At 39.2% G+C, this 18,946-nt stretch overlaps 1 protein-coding gene across 1 annotated transcript in view; it reads right to left on the minus strand.

The window, feature by feature from the left end:
* Nucleotides 1-18,946, minus strand: part of LOC310730092 (leucine-rich repeat and fibronectin type III domain-containing protein 1-like protein) — a 106,279-nt gene that overhangs the window by 68,803 nt on the left and 18,530 nt on the right. The window contains exon 2 of the mRNA XM_083548868.1: nucleotides 7,316-7,447. The gene's annotated coding sequence lies outside the window, so the exon portion shown is untranslated. The remainder of the gene's footprint in view (nucleotides 1-7,315; nucleotides 7,448-18,946) is intronic.

An 18,946-nucleotide genomic window follows, 5' to 3' on the forward strand; every position in this document is an offset into this window, starting at 1 on the left:
TAAAAAATTATAAAATAGCATTTCTATTATAACATTTCAAAGTTTCTATAAGATTTTGTGAGATGAAGATCACGTGCCCAAGTTAATGAATTCGAAGAATGTATTTGACGTGGCTTTATAGAAACAATGATTTTTATCCAACTACACAATAGATAGATAGATAGATAGATAGATAGATAGATAGATAGATAGATAGATAGATAGATAGATAGATAGATAGATAGATAGATAGATAGATAGATAGATAGATAGATAGATAGATAGATAGATAGATAGATAGATAGATAGATAGATAGATAGATAGACAGACAGACGGACGGACACAGTCAGTGTTTCAATTCACCCCAAAGGTGTGCGATAGGGTTGAGGTCAGAGCTCCATAGAAAGCTATTCAAGATTTTCCATTCCACCCATTTTAACCAAACAGTCATGGACCTGGCTGTGCAGACAAGGACATTATCATGCTGAAGCAGGTTTGGGTCTCTTAGTTCAAATAAAGGGAAAATTTCATGGTAGCGCATCCAAAGACATTCTATACAATTGTGTGCCTCCAACTTCTTAGTAGCAGTTTATGGAAGAACCACAAATGTCTAGAAAAAAAAAATCCCCATACATTTGTCAATATAGTGTATATTTTTCAAACATTAATTTTTTAAGACTTGATAGACATGCAGCGCTTCTGGGAAAAGAGTAGTAGTTATAGTAAAAGTCTTAGTAAAACAGAGCTTAGCCATCACACACACACTTCCTGTCCCTCTGCCACTTCCTGTTTACAGACTATAAAAGGATTCACCAATGCACTATTCACTACACGTTTCAGCGTTTTGTATACTCTGAGCAAGTTCTGAGCCAATGTTTCATATGTCTTCTGTTTTTTCTTTCTTTTGTGTGTGACCCTTGCTTTGTTTGTCACTTCCTTATTGGATTGAACCTTTCTAGCATCTGAATTCGATGTGCTTTGACGTCGCGACGGGGTTCACAAGACTGTTAGGGATTTGTTTCTATTGATTTATTAAACCTCCAGCATGCAGGGTCCAAACAGTCTCCTGATTGCTGCTCAATCCATGTGCCCATAGCATTTTATTTATCTACGCTATGCTATCTACGCTAATATAAGCTATATTGCCAAAAGTATTGGATCACCTGATCGTAAGTATGGTGATTCTTGAGCATTGCATTTTCCAATTTGCTCTTATAATTCCCTCCACTTTTTTGGGGAAGATGTTCCACTAGATTTTAAAGTGTGCTTATGGCTATTTGTGTTTATCAGCCACAAGGGTGTTACTAATGTAGGTGAGGTGATGAGGCCTGGGTTGCAGCCAGCGTTCCAATTCATCCCAAAGGTGTTTAGTAGGGATGAGATCAGAGCTCTATAGCAGGCCACTGAAGATCTTCCTCCCCAAAGCATGTAAACCAGATCTTCAAGGAGCTCACTTTGTGCACAGGGGACTCACCATGCTGGTTTCAAGTTCAAGTGAATGCAATATTTCATTATAGCACATCTAAAGACGTCCTGTACAATTAAGTGCCTTCAGCTTTGTGGTAACAGTTTGTAAAAGAACCATATAGAGCAGGAAACGTCAGGTGACCCAATACTTTTGGAAATATAGTGTATGTAAATACATGTACACATATATATTAAATACATGCACCAACCATACATAATAATATTATAACATTATGACTGGTGAAGTGAATAACACTATTAGGCAGCAAGTAAACATTTAGTCCGTAAAGTTGATGTGTCAAAGAATTTGAAAGAGTTTGACAACGGCCAAATCGTGACGGCTAGACGACTGGGTCAGAGCATCTTCAAAACTGTAGCTTTTGTGGGGTGTCTGCAGTGGTCAGTATTTATCAAAAGTGGCTCAAGGAAGGAACAGTAGTGAACAGCTTCACAAATTTCTCTTCAAGGAAAAAAACTTGACAATTTTGCAAAGCAAAGGAGTGAATGAATAAAGGATGGAAGGAATTAAAACCAAATATATAATTAAAAGTAATAAAAAAAATACAAATTAAATAATAAATGTAAAACACACACACACACACACACACACACACACACACACACGCACACATACACACACCTGGATTATCCAAATGGGGTCTAACAAATGTAAACTATTTAATACATTTTTTCCATTTATTTATTTTATTATTAATTGAATTTGTGCCAATTAAATTGATTACTTAATTTAATTAATATAAAAAAAGTTTATTGCTCATCAGAAATGTTAACAATAATAAACTGCGTTAAGAAAAAAAGACAATTTTATGTTTCGCATTTCTTACCCCTTCAAAACAGAGCTACCTACGTGGTATGTATATATATATATATATGTGTGTGTGTGTGTTACAATAAGAATAGAGAAATAGATAAATGGAGCAGGTAAATTCCCCAGATGCTAAAACAAATCTTGAAATGGAAATAGGCACTTGGTGAATCCTGAAATAAATTCTCTTTCATACAGAAGCAGGACATAACATGCAGTATTTATACTGTATATTCAGTACTGGCATTGAGTCTTTTATCTACAGGTTTAATGGATTTACCTCCAAGTGCCTTTATGAAAGCACTCAGAGACCCATTAGGATCACGATTTAGGGTTTGTTTTATTTCCACTATCCTGTCTTATTTAGTTTTGTCTGTTGCTGTAACAGTGTTCGATATAATACCGTATTTTCCGGACTATAAGTCGCTACTTTTTCCCCACGCTTTGAACCCCGCGGCTTAAACAATGAAGTGGCTAATTTATGGATTTTTCCTGGGTTTTTCCCAGTTTCACAAACTTCAAGCCAAAAAACTGAACCCCATAACATTAGACCAATGAAATTGCCGAACGGGTTCAGGTGAACCAATAAAACTCTTTATATTAAATCAGATGCGCTCCCACTGAATCGGGCAGCACCACATCATAAATATGGATGAGGTTCCTCTGACGTTTGACCTGCCGCTCACTCGGACTGTCTACAGGAAATGCGAATCATTCATCACGCTGAAAACAACCGGGCATGAAAAAACGCACTTCACCTGTGTTCTGAGCTGCACGGCATCGGGAGAAAAGCTTCACCGATGGTGATTTTTAAACGCACGACGATGCCAAAAGAAAAGAAAAGAAAAGAAAAACTCCTGAGAGAAATTGTTGTAAAAGGAAGGAGGAAGACAGTGAACAATTACTTTCTTGGTAGGCTACTGTTTAGATACAAGCCGTGTAACAGACACTGTCTTTCGTTAAAGCCTGTGTAAAGTTCATTAGTTTCAGTGTAGACAGGTGCGGCTTATTTATGTTCAAAATAACAATCTTTGTACAATTCAGTGGGTGCGGCTTATATATGGGTGCGCTTAATAGTCCGGAAATTACAGTAATGAAAGTTGTTGTGTAGTTATATACACTTTACATATAGCTTGGAATGTGATTGTTGAACATCCAATTCCACATTTAGTCCCCGTTTGCTCTTAAAATAACCTCCAGTCTTCTGGGAAGATGTTCTACTATATTTTGGAGTGTGCTCATCACAAGGGTGTTCGTAAAATCAAGTACTGTTGTAGAGTGCGGTGAGGAGACCTGAGGTGCAGTCAGTAAACCAATTTATACCAATGGTGTTCAATTGGCTTGAGGTCAAAGCTCTACAGAAGACTCTTCAAACCAATCATTAGAAACCAAATCTTCATGGCTTATCAGCTGGCATTGTGTTCATGGGTATTGTCATGCTGGAACAGGTTTGGGTCTCCTGGTTCAAATGAAGGGTAAATACTATACAATTGTGTGCTTTCAACTTTGTGGTAACAGTTTGGGGTAGAACCACATATAGTGTAGCCAGATTTGTAACCTAATACAGTTGTACAATTATGCAATTAATCCATGATTTTTTTACATCATTCTATGAAATTATTCTAAAGCAGGGTTCCCTGGTGGTCAAGTGGTTAGGATGCGGCCCGGGTTCGATTCCCAGTCAGGGACCCTAACCCAGCCATTAGGGGCTTGCACAAGCCAGTGCACTCTTAGTGCTGGTCCCAAGCCTGGATAAATGGGGAGGGTTGCGTTAGGATGGGCATCCAGCGTAAAACATGTGCCAAATCGAACATGCGGATCACGAATCCGCTGTGGCGACCCCTAATTGAAGAAATCAAAAGAAAGTTATAAAATTATTCTAAAGCACTCTAAAGTTATGGTTCAATATAAAAAAAGGTGTATGTGCTACATTTTAGCAAAACGACCATGATAAATTCACCACTTGCACAAAATAAGTGTCAGGTCATTATTGATACCAAGTTCAGTTTTAATCTCAATAGATGGCATTTGATTGAAAAAAATGAAAGCCTATCGGCCTTTGTTAGACAGATGGTGTTAAAGTCAAATTTCACCTTCCAGCACCATAATGACCTAAATCCAGCAAAGGATTGGCTTTAGAAAAAAGAGAGATCAAAATGAAAGCTGACTCGCAAAGGGCTGCGAACAGAAGATCCCCTCGCGACGAGAATAATTTTGTGTGAAACCCGAGTAGTACAACATTTGTTTGCTATACAATAGCAAGAATAGTTGTAAGGAATAGACAATTTAACAGAATCCTAAAATATCATATATAGCAGTGGCGGGCCGTGCATTTGGTACCTGAGCCTTCAGTGGGGAATTACCCTACTTAATCCACCCCTTAATACCACCACTATCAAGTCGCAACTATAGAAACCATCAATGCTATACAAAAACGTGGCATTACAGAGAGAGAGGCATTTCACATATGGAGAGGGAATACCATTTTACTAAAGCAAAAAACCCAATTAAGACTCCAAACCTCTACACTACAACCACAACTGTGCACCTACATCATCTGGAGCAGTTCAGAATCAATATTTGTCTAAAACCCTGACAAAAACATTCAAATGTAAATAAAATACAACCTACTCACCAGAGATGCAGACTCATAATTTGCAGCGCTCCTCAGAGGCTGTAATCCAGTGGTACCACTTGTATTCACTGGTCTGGAAGTCGAGAACAAACCCTTTCCCGGGCTGAGACACGCTAGCTAGCTTCAAGATGGGCCGACCTCCCTACGATGTCTAGTTATTCTTGAAAATGTATTTTTTAAGAATGTCTGAGACCAAATCAATTTCTCTTTCTCCGTAGGCATAAAAAAGTCTAACTCAGATGTATTAATGTGTGCAGAGCTCGCATGAGATGCTGACGCTATTCTGGGCTGGCTAGCTGCCCTGTGAGGTGAATTAAAAATTGGATAGGTAAAAGAAACATAACTCTTTCTCAAGGAGACTATGGTAAAAAGGCCAGCAGTACTGACTTTGAAGGCCCTGGGCAGATTAGATTGATATGGCAGCAGATAGAGGCTGAAATCTGATTGGACATAAAATCTAACATTTACATACACGTACTGGAAGAAGTGCAGCCAAGAGAAACGCTACGAAATGAAGAGAATTAACTGTTGAGAATAAATTAATACAATTTTATGAAACAAATATTAGAATTTAGGTTATAAATGTAGGTTTGTGCTTCTGATAGTGTTTAGGTCAGCAGAGAAGACTTTGCTGGCCCTGACCGCCCTCCACTTGTATATATTACTTACAATATATGGCAAAAGTATTGAGACACCTGACTTTTTCTTTCATAGATGGTTCTTCCCCACACTGTCACAACAAAGTTAAAGGCATGCAATTGTATATGATGTCTTTGAAAGCAAAAGCATGGACTTTCCCATTAACTTTAACTAGGAGACCCAAACTTGTTCCAGCATGACAAAAAAATCTAAAACAAAGCCAGCTCCTTGAAGATATCCTTTACATGGGTTGGAGTGGAAGATCTTAAATAGCCTGCTATAGAGCTCTGACCTCAACCTGAAAAACCGTAGGGATGAATTGAAATGCTGACTGCACCCCAGGCCCCCTTATCTTACATCAGTACATAACTTTACTAACACTCAGGTGGCTTAATAAGTGCAAATCTACACTCTTCCCATGATAGTGAAGCTTATTATAACATTAAATGGAAACTAAATGTGGAATGGGATGTTCACATAGTGCATCTTGGTTATGACAAGTGTGTGCTTTTTACATCCACTGTACAGTTTACATATGTAACTTATTTTGAATTAAAACAAATGTATATTTATGTTTCTGTCTCACAACAGATGGTGCAACTGCTATTATTTGGCGAACAATAACTATCCTGATAATAAGGTGTAATAATTAGAGCCGATAATACAAACGATGGTTTTATGCAACATCTGCGAGATGGAGAAACTCCTGAACGTCGGCTTTGAGCTAGAGCTAGAAATAGCCGTGTACACTGTACATTACGGGTTTTGATTGCATTAATTAGCTCAGGCTCATCTGAACACTATTGCTAGTGGTGGAATAAACCCACACAAGCAAACTTTGCACATGGCTGCTGTGCAGAACTCAAAGCATGCAAATGTGCAGAGAACGCGTTTCAGCGAAGCCAAGAGAACGCCTAAGCATTAACGAAAACCAAAGGCGATGAGAGAACATACAAAAATGTGTGGGTTTTGGTGGCAATAAAAAGAGAATATTTTCAATGCAAGCTGCCCAGATAAAGTCGAGTTCTGTTCTGAGAATGGCGTAAAATGCACAAGCAGGCACAGATACAATGTATTCGACGCATAGAAGATTTCGCTAACTATATCCAAGCCAATCGTCTTTAAAAGTGAGAAAATTATAATCCCTCCTTCGCTAAAAGAAAGAAAATGTTGGCCATATGGGCCTGGAAAAATCCAGACAAAGAGCCAGAGATGTAATGTTTTGGCCTAGGATGTGCAGACAGATTGAGAGCATTGTGGGAAGACGTTCTGTCTGATTAAAACACCGCCCTTCCAATGCCAAAGAACCTCTGATTTCACTCAGAATCCTTGACAGCCCATTGCAAAGTAGCAACAAAACGTCTCACACGGAATAACGAATACTACGTTGTGACAGTCGACTAATGCAGCAGACACTTTGAATAAATTAACTCATACGGCTTCCACATCAGCCGTCTGCGAAGCTCCAGAGCGTTTAGCATTGCATGTGCATGATTTATCCGAAAACGGTGAAGAACTACAAAAAAAAGGCAAAAAGCGTAGAGCGGCAGCGGCTGGTGCGTCAATCAGCATCCAAGAACAGAGATGGAAGAAGTCAGCAACGACATCGAAACCGGCAGGCACTCGGAGATCGTATTACATCCGCACCGCCGAAAAAGGATAAGAATACTGTTTGCAATGTCATCTGATTAGAGCCGGAGAAAATGACACAGCCTGACAATATGACAGAGAACAGAACATAGTGTGACACTCAAGCCCTCTTTCTTACCTGTGACAACTACGGTGCAGCAGATGAGTAAAACAGCCTCATTCCGTCGATCGCACCTGAACGGGGCGTGCAGTAAAACCCAGTGATGTCCTTGAATGGTGAATTCGACAAGGCTGTAGGTGGATCACTGCCCTTAGAGACAAAAAGATAAAAAAAAAAAAATAATTATTAACTTTTTTTTTTTATGTTCTGAATGCATGTTCACAGGAAATCATTATTCCATTATTAGACCAAAACAAAAAAAGGCTACAAAAGCTAAAGCAAATCTGAACCACTTTTATACAGCTGCCTTGAAAAAGATGCATTTATAAATGAAACTGGACGCATTTTCATGTGCGAACCTGAGAGTCTCTCAGACGCCCATAACACTTTCAGACAGTTGAGACGTGGGCCTCATATTCAAGATCACGTGTAAACCTCTTGGCTCGCATCTTTCCAAGGTCATCCGTTCACATATTCCCAGTTTATAGAATACCGGGCCTCTGTCTAACGCACTCTGTCCTGCCATTCCACGCTTTGCACCGTTGTTTATTCCACCAGTCACAGGTGATTGTGTTACAGCATATGAATAGGGGTTTTCAATTGAAGGGTATTTGTTTTCTGTGGCTCCATCTCAAACCACATATACTGTACTACATCGAATTAGTACACCACCAGCGGTGCCATTACCATTTTCAACAAGCTTTTTAGTACGAGATAGTGTGTGTGGCTGTGGTTGCTGTTGTTTGGATCAGGATTTAATGAAAAAGGGATGTGAAGCCTTAATAATAATTACTTTCAAAAAGCAATACGATACAACACGGTAGCACAAATACTACAATTTGCTTATTATTAGGGCTGAAACGAGTAACTAGAGTGATTCAAATACAAAAAAAAGCAAATGATTATTATTACTGATGCACCACCCGCTAAACTCTGGACCTCTCTGGAGTCTTATTTATAAACGTGGCTTAAAGCTGCTTTAAGGCAAAGTCCAATGTGAACCTTTGCATGGAAAAATGGCGTACACACGACAGGAAAACACAGAAGATGCTGTAGAATGAAAAATGAACGAACAGGGAAAAAACCACGAGAGAAGATTCAGGCCAAAGAACACAACAGTTTTTAAAGTTTGGGATTATTTCAGACTAAAACATAAAGAAAAGGCATTGAGTGCTTTTTAAGGATTTATATATTTTTATTTAGGATTTTTTTTGTATATATTAGTTTAGTTAAATGCTTTTTTTTTTTTTTTTTACAGATTGCAGGTTTAGCAATCAAACATTTTCTAGAAAGCAAACAAATGACTTGTTTATTTTAGAAGATATTTAGTATTGCTCTTGAAAAAAAGAAAAAGTACTTCTTATGCGATTACTTGATTAATCGATGGACTTATCGGTAAAATACTCGATTACTAAAATAATCGATGGCTGCAGCCCTACATATTACAATATATCAATAAGTATTACACTATGCATAAGAAAATAGGGAGGAAATGTAAGAAATACTGCAGGTGCTTGTAACCCTATTGGAATCGTTAGGATATTTAAGGGGAATATTCTTGCTTTATTGTGTCCTTCTACTTTTTTTTCCTCTAAAACAATGTGAGGGTCTCACCGATGTGAAATTTGGTTAGTAGCTACTAGGGATGGTATGATTCACAGATTCCCATCTGTGCACTGGCATAAAAGTGATCCATTGATTTAAAAAAGTGTTTCTCTTTGCTTAACTGTTTTTTTAGCGCGTTCTTTCAGCAACGCTGTATATGACATTCCGCTAAATATGACGTATCACAACACTACGGAGGCCGAGGCATGTCTTAAAAATCACAAAGAATGCAGATTAACATGGCAGAGGTAGAGGTAGAGACAGAACAAGAAAAAAAAAACGCCTGGTTTTATTTAATCTTTTTTCTTTTTTTGCACTACAAAAGCATGTTTGTGAAGTTTGTTTTCATGTTTTCATGAGTTTAAAGTCAAAAGGCACTTTTTTGAGAAAGGTTTGCTGTCTGTCTGAACCAAAGAAATTAAAGCGAACTATCTGTACAATGTTAAATTGCATAGCATCATATTTTTTTTCCATTCCATTATCTTGATTGAATTACATTGTGAAATTAAAATCGCATTGAAATCGCATTTCTGATGGATTTCTGATGATAAGCTAATACCGATCAATAACCAATAAGATAAATAGCAGTGGTGGGCTGTGCATTTCACACCTAGGCCTTTAGTGGTATCATAGCTGAATCACTCCTCTTAAGACCATCATTAGAAACCATCAATATTATACAGAAACACAGTAGAACAGAGCGCTGCATCACAGACAGGTATCTTAGACAGAAAGAATAAATTCCATTACTAAAGCAAAAAAACAATGAGCACACTTCAACAAGTCTCCTTTCACTGCAACCACACCGGCACCACCCGCATACATCATCTCCAGCAGGAGCATCGATATTAACCTCATAAAATGACCACAGGTTTTCTGTGCATTTTTGTGCATATTTTTCGTGCATTACAGTTTTTTTGAGATTTGAGGCAAATTGTGTGTATTTGTGCAAATTCAATAGGAAAGTAAACACAAAGGTATAAATGGATAAAAAAAAAACTGTTAGCAACTGTTTTGAACTGTTTTGGTTGACCTTTTCTCATGATGTCCAGCTTTTCTTGAAACGTCCGTCTTGTATATGTCCTTTTAAGTATATCAAATCAATTTCTCCTCCTCCTCCTATTATATCCATGTGAATATAATTGAGCTTGTGAGGTTTGCTATAGATGTGGTTTGTTAACTCTGACTAGTGCACTCTCCCAATATCCAAGGAAGTGAAATGGCGACATGATTCTATGCCTATTAGGGAGCCTTGGAGTGATCATCTTAAAATCTGATTGGTTAAAGCAACAGCTTTAAGCAACATGAATTTAAAGCTACCAAAAATCCAATCTGGTTTAATTATTTAATTATGGAGTTTAGACCAGCAGAAAAGGGAGATTCCCTGGTGGTCTAGTGGTTAGCATTCGACGCTCTCACCGCCACGGCCCGAGTTCGATCCCCATTCAGGGAACCAACCCTGGCCATTAGGGTTGCGCAAGCTAGTGCACTCTTAGTGCCGGTCCCAAGCCCGGATAAATAGGGAGGGTTGCGTTAGGAAGGGCATCCAGCGTAAAAACATGTGCCCCTAATGGGAGAAGCCGAAAGAAAGAAAGACCAGCAGAAAAGGCATTGATCGGTCCACCACTGGTCAGCAGGCATGTTCATCTGTAGTCTTTGTAGTGTTCAAGGTAACTTGGGACAAACTGCTCACTTGAAACACTATTTGCAAAAGGTGTGTGTCAACACAAATCACAGCTTTGGTATATTTAGGGGTCAAAGAGCAAATACTGTGTAAACGATTGTGTGATGAAGTGTCAGAACGTGTGCGCCAGGATAAAGCAGTTACTAAAGATGAATGAGTGTTTATGTTTGTAAACAGTATGGCGACCACATGCTAATCAATACTTGTGGAGTGGAGCTTGATTGATTGGAACAGCAGTAACAGCTGATTTGTTGCAATGCTACCGAATTCCCCACTACTCAAGCAACTCAAGAGACATTAACGTCACAGGAGTGCAATAGAGAAACATTTGCAGTTAAACTACAGCCCGGAAAAATATGTTTTCACACACAGTTTTAACTTTTTTAATATATCCGTTGCATACATTCACTTTTAAAGTTGCATTACTATGACCATAGATTAATAAAAGAGGGTGTGTGTAAAAGTGATTTCTAAAGTTTCGAGGAACTTAGCAAAGAACACCAGAGATGGGAAATTCACTGTGGAATCGTGAAGGCACTTACATGGAATTAATAGAAGCACACCTAATTTAAATGGCATTGGGGCATCACATTCCATTAAAGGAAAAAAACAAATGGAACAAATTACCAGGATATAAAAGAGGGGAATTTAATCTCATTAGTCAAAAACATTTATCTGGGAGATGGATAATTTAACACAACACCAACAACCTTAAGGATACAGCCAAAAGAGCTCAAGAAGGCCTTACATTGTGTAGCCAACCTCCTGATTGGTATCTCTAGAAATGTATGAACAATTTTGATTTCATGAGTCAAACAGAAGGACAGTAATCATTTTGGGCAAACTGATTTGCCAAGAGGACTGGGCCAAAATTGCCAGAACCGCAATGCAGAAAAAGCTAATTACTTCTTACCACAGATGTCTCAGGGCTGTACCAGCCAACAACAGCTTTTCAACAAAGAACTAATGTTGGTAATTTGTGGTGTCCAAATAGCTTTTTTTTCTATCACTGGTTTTAATTCATCAACATATCATTGTTAATGTTTATGAATGTGCTATGTGCCTTAAAATACATATTCCCCATATTTAAATTGCATTACATAGAAAAGCTCGTTTTGTTTAATAGTCCTATGCCTTATCTCATACCATAGTAGTCAAGATGCTCAGTAAAGTATGCTCTTTTTTTAACCATCAATTCCTGCTTGTTCTGGAGGATTTGCCTTGAGGTTTGTGTTCAGTAAGTAAAATGCATGCATAATTGGACTCTCGTGAGGTAATTGACTTGCTGTCTTGCCAATGCAGAACATTCCACTACTTTGCTTTGTTATTAAATTGGTTTAATTTGAGTAGATAATATAGCATTATATAGATCTAAATCATTTTTCAGTTCTTGTCAGCAGTCACATCATCAATAAAAAACTAACAAAAAAAAAGAAAACAAAGAAACCAGTTTCAGTTGGCAGCCATACATTTTAATGACATGATATAAGGTGGGATGCTTTGGATTAGCAGCAGTTTCTTCCCTTCTCTGCACAAAGCCTCCTTCTTCCCAGTCCACACTGCAACGCCAAAATGGCGTTTTTAAATTCATCCACTTTGAAAACATTTTTGCAAAAATCTACCTTTTCATTAGCTGACAATACAGCCTAAATCTAAGTTTATTACTTTAAGCCTTTTTACAGGGAGAGTAGGTGGAAAATCGCGGTTTTAAAGGTCTACATTTTCGAAGAAATCTATAAGTACTGACCAAACAATTCTTATTGGGAAAAAGATATACTGGATGTTTTCCCAGTTTTAACTGAGAAACCAATTTTTTTACCATTTCACTGGTTTCTAAAGAGAAGAAAAGAAAAACATGGCTTCCAGAAATCAGCATTTCACCAGCATACCATGACACAAGCAATTAGGTCCTTTAATTATTCAAATTCTCTATTTTGAAAGCAAATGCTATAGTTTTTTGTCTAATTCTGTGGGTCAAAAACATTCCCATTTGGATTATTTTTGTTTACCAATTTTAATTTGAGGAGGGATAAAAGCATATCAGGCAATAACAAAATGAAATCAAGCAACAGTTTGCATGCTACCTTGCATGGTTGGTGTTTGCCTTTTACAGTGTGGCACAGGAAAACAAGACATTTTGGAAGTAGGATTTGGCAACCATGGGGCATCAGCAATGTTGGAACCGGTGCGAGATCGTTTCGAATCCATTGCCGTTAGGTATAATGGAGCAGTGGAGCGTTCGCTGTTAAACCTTTTATAAGAATGGTGATAGTGTGAGTGCTGCACAAAGGAATTTCAGCATCATTACCAAATAGGACGTCGTGATTGGGTCCCATCCGCTCATGCGATTACAACATGGGTGCATAATTTCAAAGAAACAGCTCGACGCAGCGATGCCGCTCCTCATGGGCTCTTCACGATAGCAACTTGGAACATCCTCAGTATTCTCTGCCGTGCGGGGCATACAAACACCCCCAGGGGAGTTCTTTTTTTAAGGCTGAACCTGTTTATTTGAAACTAGCAGACCGGACACAATCATGACGTCCTAACTGGTACTAAATTCTCTTTGTGCAGCACTCACACTATCACCATTCTTCTAAAAGGTTTTACAGCGAACGCTCGTTGCGCACCACTCCACTGCTTTATTATAACTAATGCTAAGGGATTCTAAATAAGGTCACACCGGTTCCGAACACATTTTCTGATGCCCCAGGGTCGCCAACTCCTACTTTCAAAATTTCTCTGTATAAGATAGTATCCAGCAATCTAGAAGCAATCCTACAGCAGTGATGGATAGGCGACTGGCTGCTTTTCCATGGCTTTAAGCATGTCTGTCTCTCCAGTTCCATATCCAATAGAAGGTTCTTTCTGAAGCATCTACTCTTCCAGCAGGTTTCAGACAAGACTGAATAGGGGGACCCCTCTGACACCTACTTCCACTGCGGAAGCGAGAAGTTGTAGCTAAGTGATTGAAACATTGGACCTCTGATCGGAAGGTCATGAGCTCCCATTCGAGCACCGCAAAACTGAGCAAGAACCTTAACCCTTGGCTGCTCAGTTGTATAAATGAGATAATTGTAAGTCAGTCTGGATAAGGTCATCTGTCAAATGCCATGCATGTCAATGTGAATAAAAAGGTTTGTCTGCCTCAATGCAGCCCTTGACCAGGAGCAATTTCTTTCTTCTGACAAGGCACATTTAGCTGCATGACTCTCTTCAAGAGCTCATCACGCGCATCAGCATCAGCTGTCATATCCCACCTGTGCAAATTGACAGAGGTTGGCTTACTTTTGATAAAGTGTGTCTGCAGTGTAATCTGTAAATGAATTGCTAATTATTCATTGATTACTTCTATCATCAGATAGTCAGATTTCACTGAGCACTGAGCTATCATTGCATTTGCATGTGCCTTTTGGATTACCCAAGGACACATTTACATTTAGATTTTTGGAACTCAGCAGATGGCCTTTTCCAAAGGAAAAAAAAGTCTCCATTAAAAGACGATCTTCATACTTGTTCAGAAGGTCAGAAACTACGATTTCCGACAGGCAAAAAAATAAAAAATAGAAACTCTGTTGGAGAAGTTGGGACTGTATGAATAAAACACACAAGATGGCGTCATTTTGTGAAAATAGATAAATTTAATGACTTTTCGTTTGAGGACACCATTTAAGTCAGCTGTTGTGAAGAGCCAGGGGAAATTTCACCAAAAAGGCTTCATATAAAGAGATATGTTTTAAAGATTTATTTTCCTTGTTCCATCAGAGCCTCTGGGGAAAAGTGTTGTGCAGAGTACCAGGCGGTAAACGCTTTAAGGTAGGTGGGTGCGGATCCACGAGGGCAGTCGAAGCAAGCGCAGGAATAGGGCAGTGTGGGAGAAATTGGCGTGGTCAAAAACAAGTCACGCATCTGTATTCTAGATTAGTTACAGCGGACGAAATGCATGTTGAGGCACACCTGCCATGAGTGACTTGCAGTAATCCGGCTTCGAAATGACAATAGACTGAACGAGCACCTGAGTGGCCTTTGTGGAGAGAAGCGCCCAGATGTTTTAATGGAAAAACCTGCATGACCGAATCAATGAAGTGCAGTAAAGTGAGACAAAGTAAGACAGAATGCAAAGACCTGAAAGACACACGGTACATAAAAAGCATGTAATAATTACAACAGGATTAAAATAGTAATATAGTAGTGATAAAAACAAAAAGTCAATAAACAGGAAAAGGGAAAAGAAAAAAAAGGAAAATATGTTTTTGGTTTGTGATTATAGGCAGATTCAAGGAAAAGTTTCTCATGAAAAGGCTCACAGTGGCAGATGTTATGAGGAAGAAACTTTGAGAGGAACCAGACTCAAAAGGGGAACCCATCCTCATTTGGGTGACATCAAGACTGTAATTATAGTCTTTAAACAATACAGAACACTGGAGAGTGAGAACTAACATGAGCACTGGAGTGTATCATTATAGATAATGTTCTTTCTACAGTCTTATACAGTCTTTATGGTTATAAAACTAGGAGCTACTGAGCAACTCATAAAATAGCTCAACATTTGTGATCATCACAGATCCAGCACTAGCTTCTCCATGCCAGAGCCTTTAAACACTCCAGGAGATCCAATGTCAAAACTCCACACATGTAGTGGGATCCAAATGGCACTGGTACGTCTCTAGATGGTACAGGATGTTTGTGAGTTCAGCATCTACTTCTTTAAAGGTCCATAATCTTTTTGAGGTGGGATGTGACTGGAGCTGGCCAAACCTCAGGATGCCTCGGGATGGGTCATGGTTGCTTATTAGCTGTCTTTAGAAGTAAACCCAAATTGATGCTCCCTCTCAGCCACTGCTAAGAAAAACTCACAAATTTACTAATTACACTCGCCTGTTGCTCGAAAGTTTAAATACCTGTGCAAATTAATGGAGAGTATGAAGGGTATCTGCAAGAGTGAAAGGGAAAGTTTAGACATGGGGTATATAAGTAGGAGAATGCTGAGGATGGAGGAGGAAAAGCCAGGCAGGAGGAAAAGAGGAAGGCCAAGAAGGAGGTTTATTGATGTAGTGAAAAAAGACATGCAGGTGGTTTATATTTGAAAGAGGTAGATTTAGAGGACATGGTGGAATGTAGACAGCTGATCTGCTATGTCGCCTGTTGCTCATCACTTCCTCAGGATCCTGTATAAATGTCACTCTGTTTGCAACTCACATTCACATCCAGGATCATATAACAGAATAAATAAAAAAAAAAAATCAGGAAATCTACATTAAACTCTCCCACAGCAGGTGCACAGATAATCAAACGTTTCTGACAAACTGCCACGAAGACGGCACTAAGACAACAGACAGAAGAGGAGAGCTTACTCATTTGTTTCATTTGCTCTCTTCATTCGTCTTCATAGGAACGTCTTCCATCCTTCCACCCGTAATTAAAAAATCTAGACGTGAAACAGTGTAAAACAGAGGGTTTGGATGGTGTTTATTTTGTTTCCCCAAGACGGGCTTTTATAGCGTATCGAACAGATTATGATTTTAAATACACTGCACAAAAACAGTGGTTTTTCACTGCGTTTACTCAGCACGAAAAAAAAAAAAAAAACAAGAGCTAAAATTTGACGCTTCACTAACTCAACTAAAGCCGCCTGTGTGAACTGAGATGCATTTCATGAGTCTTGACATGCGGCTTGACTCGAGGCGTGACACGACGCTACACAAGGTGCTTAGCCAAATGCACCCGACCTTGAGAAGAGTTTGACAAATCAGAACAGTACGGCTTTATAATCCTACTACGGCGGTTAATAGGTCACATACAGACCGAGTGCACGATATCCAATGTGCGATTGAGAAGATGTACCTGCTGAGTCGAATCAAAAAAAGCACTGGAGGAGATTCAGGAGATCAGCAGGTACAACACAACCGCTGCATTAACATATTGGCTGTATTAATATTAAAATCACCTAGAAGCGGCGCGACAGGGAACACGAATTACAGAAAGGTTGAGTAGCTCAGACAGTTCATTGATAAAAAAAAATAAATGGTTAGCCGCATGTTCCACTCTCTAAAAAGCATGGAGAGCTCTCGGCATGCACGTGAGTGCTCGGTTTGGAGAGCGTGCTACACTGAAAATTGCTCTTTCGGGTGAGATATTTCTAGTGTGGTGAAAACTGGGTTGAGAAAGAGGAAAACCTGGTTGTACTCTCCAGCTCAGGTGGAAATGTTTAGCAGCAGTGTAGCAGGTGGGTATAATAGAAAATGTCTTCGAACTTGCTATGCTTCCTGTAATGTACGAATGGGCAGGACCACATTTATTTAGCATCATCATCTTCTCATTTATAAATACAGCTTAAATGGAGATCGCATTACTGAGCTAATAGAAGAAACACCAGCAGGCATGGCATGGGTAGAGATTTCTACCCTGAGAGCACTGTGGTCTAATTACTGAGCTAATTGGAGTAAAATACAACGGTAAAGGAGAAAAATTAACTGATTCAGCGTCAGGTAAACACAAGCCCATGTTATTACTGACCGCATGTAATATACCGGTAGCATTGAGACATATAAGATTTTTGAAAAACAATAACAACATAGAGAAACCTGCGATAATCTGATGTGCAACGTCTGTCCATTTTCCATGCAAATGATTATAAATACAAATAGTAAAAAATATGTACATTGCGCTCAGACCCGTAGCGATTTTTTTCACCTTATTTCGGTCGAATTGTTCTACTCCTTGTTGCTAAGGGCGATCATATATCCGGTTGCCATGGTGGCACTGGTAGCATCCGGCTACTAAGGGTTCAGAAAGACAAACAAGTAATCTTGCTACAAAGCCACCTACAGTACATGACCGCCATTCGTAGGTCGTTCCTCTGCACATTGCTAATCGAACGGGGCACCATTTTTAAAAAGAAACTGCTTGTATGTAAACGCCACACACACACACACGCGCGCGCAATGAATCACTGGATTAGCGCCGTGTATCAGAGCCAGTCTTTTGTGTTTTTATACCACAGCTTGGTGCCAAAGATGAGGAAAATCTTAGCATGGGTTCAAAAGAATGCTTACATCTGGGCCTTTACGTATTTAGATGTTCAAATTGTAAAGCATCTCACTTAGAACCATAGGTGTGTGTAAATAAATGTATACAGTATTCTGAGGTTTACTATGGATATTATATGTAATAAATAAGATTACAAACAATAAGTTTGCCCATGAAATACAATGCATTAGACATATTCATCAACCTGACAGGCTTTTCAGATGTCCTCGCCATCCAGTTGTTCTATGTTTAATGATTTCAAATGAGTATATGGAATGGAATAAATGAATCAAATTCAAAGTGGATGTTTTTATGTATCTTGCATCAAGAAGAGGCTGACATTCTGCATATTTCTCCCATCTCCCCACATGATCTCTCAAACTCAACCAGACTGACCATCAGGTTCTTAAATATCTCTTTTACCAAGGCTCTTCTCCAATGATTGCTCAGTTTTGCAAGGAGGTCATTCATTCATTTTCTCCCGCTTATCCGTAATTCGGGTCGCGGGGGCAGCAGTCTAAGCAGGCCCCCGCCTTCGACTGCTGCCCAATCCTCACAGCACCGTCCCTTACGGTCCCTCCTGCAGGTGGTGAGCCCACGGGAAGGCGGCCCCACGTCACTCCGACGACACGGACCACGATATTTCCCTCGTAAGGGACCCCCGGAGCATAGAGGGTTAAGGGCCTTGCTCAAGGGCCCAAGAGTGGCAGCTTGGTGATACCGGGGCTTGAACCCCAGATCTTCCGATCGGCAACCCAGCGCCTTAACCGCTGGAGCCACCACTCCCCCTGCAAGGAAGTCAGTTCTAGGAAATTAAATCCTGGTTGGTCCAAACTTCCAAACTCTCTCTGAGCTCTGCAGCCAGTTCCTTCGTCCAATCTGCAGAATTTTCCACAGGTATACTCAAGTTAAAGTGCAAAAATACCTAATAGATTATTCAGGAAAATAATCAGGTACATTTTAAGTGCCGTAACAAAAGCATCTGAATACTTTTGTCAATAAAATAGAGAAGTTTTTTCTTATAAATACATTTGTAAAGTCACAGGTCTGTTTTTTTTTTTTCCGTCAATATGGTGTATGGAATGTAAAAATATATACCACTTATTATCAATATAAGTCAGGGTATACCTTAGTCATAGAAATGTTTGAGTCCTTAATACCTCAAATAATCTTTTAAACGATCTCAGTGAGAATCATTTTCATGACTGCCCTGAAATAATCTACTTATGTAACTAATAGTTGTGACACATCTACAAATAATTCTCATAAATATTTACAACTTCATCAACAGCATGATGGACATCTGTCGGAAAATGCCAACTGCAGCATTC

This window comes from Silurus aristotelis, assembly GCF_946808225.1.
Source record: "Silurus aristotelis genome assembly, chromosome: 8".
Lineage (NCBI taxonomy): Eukaryota > Metazoa > Chordata > Actinopteri > Siluriformes > Siluridae > Silurus > Silurus aristotelis.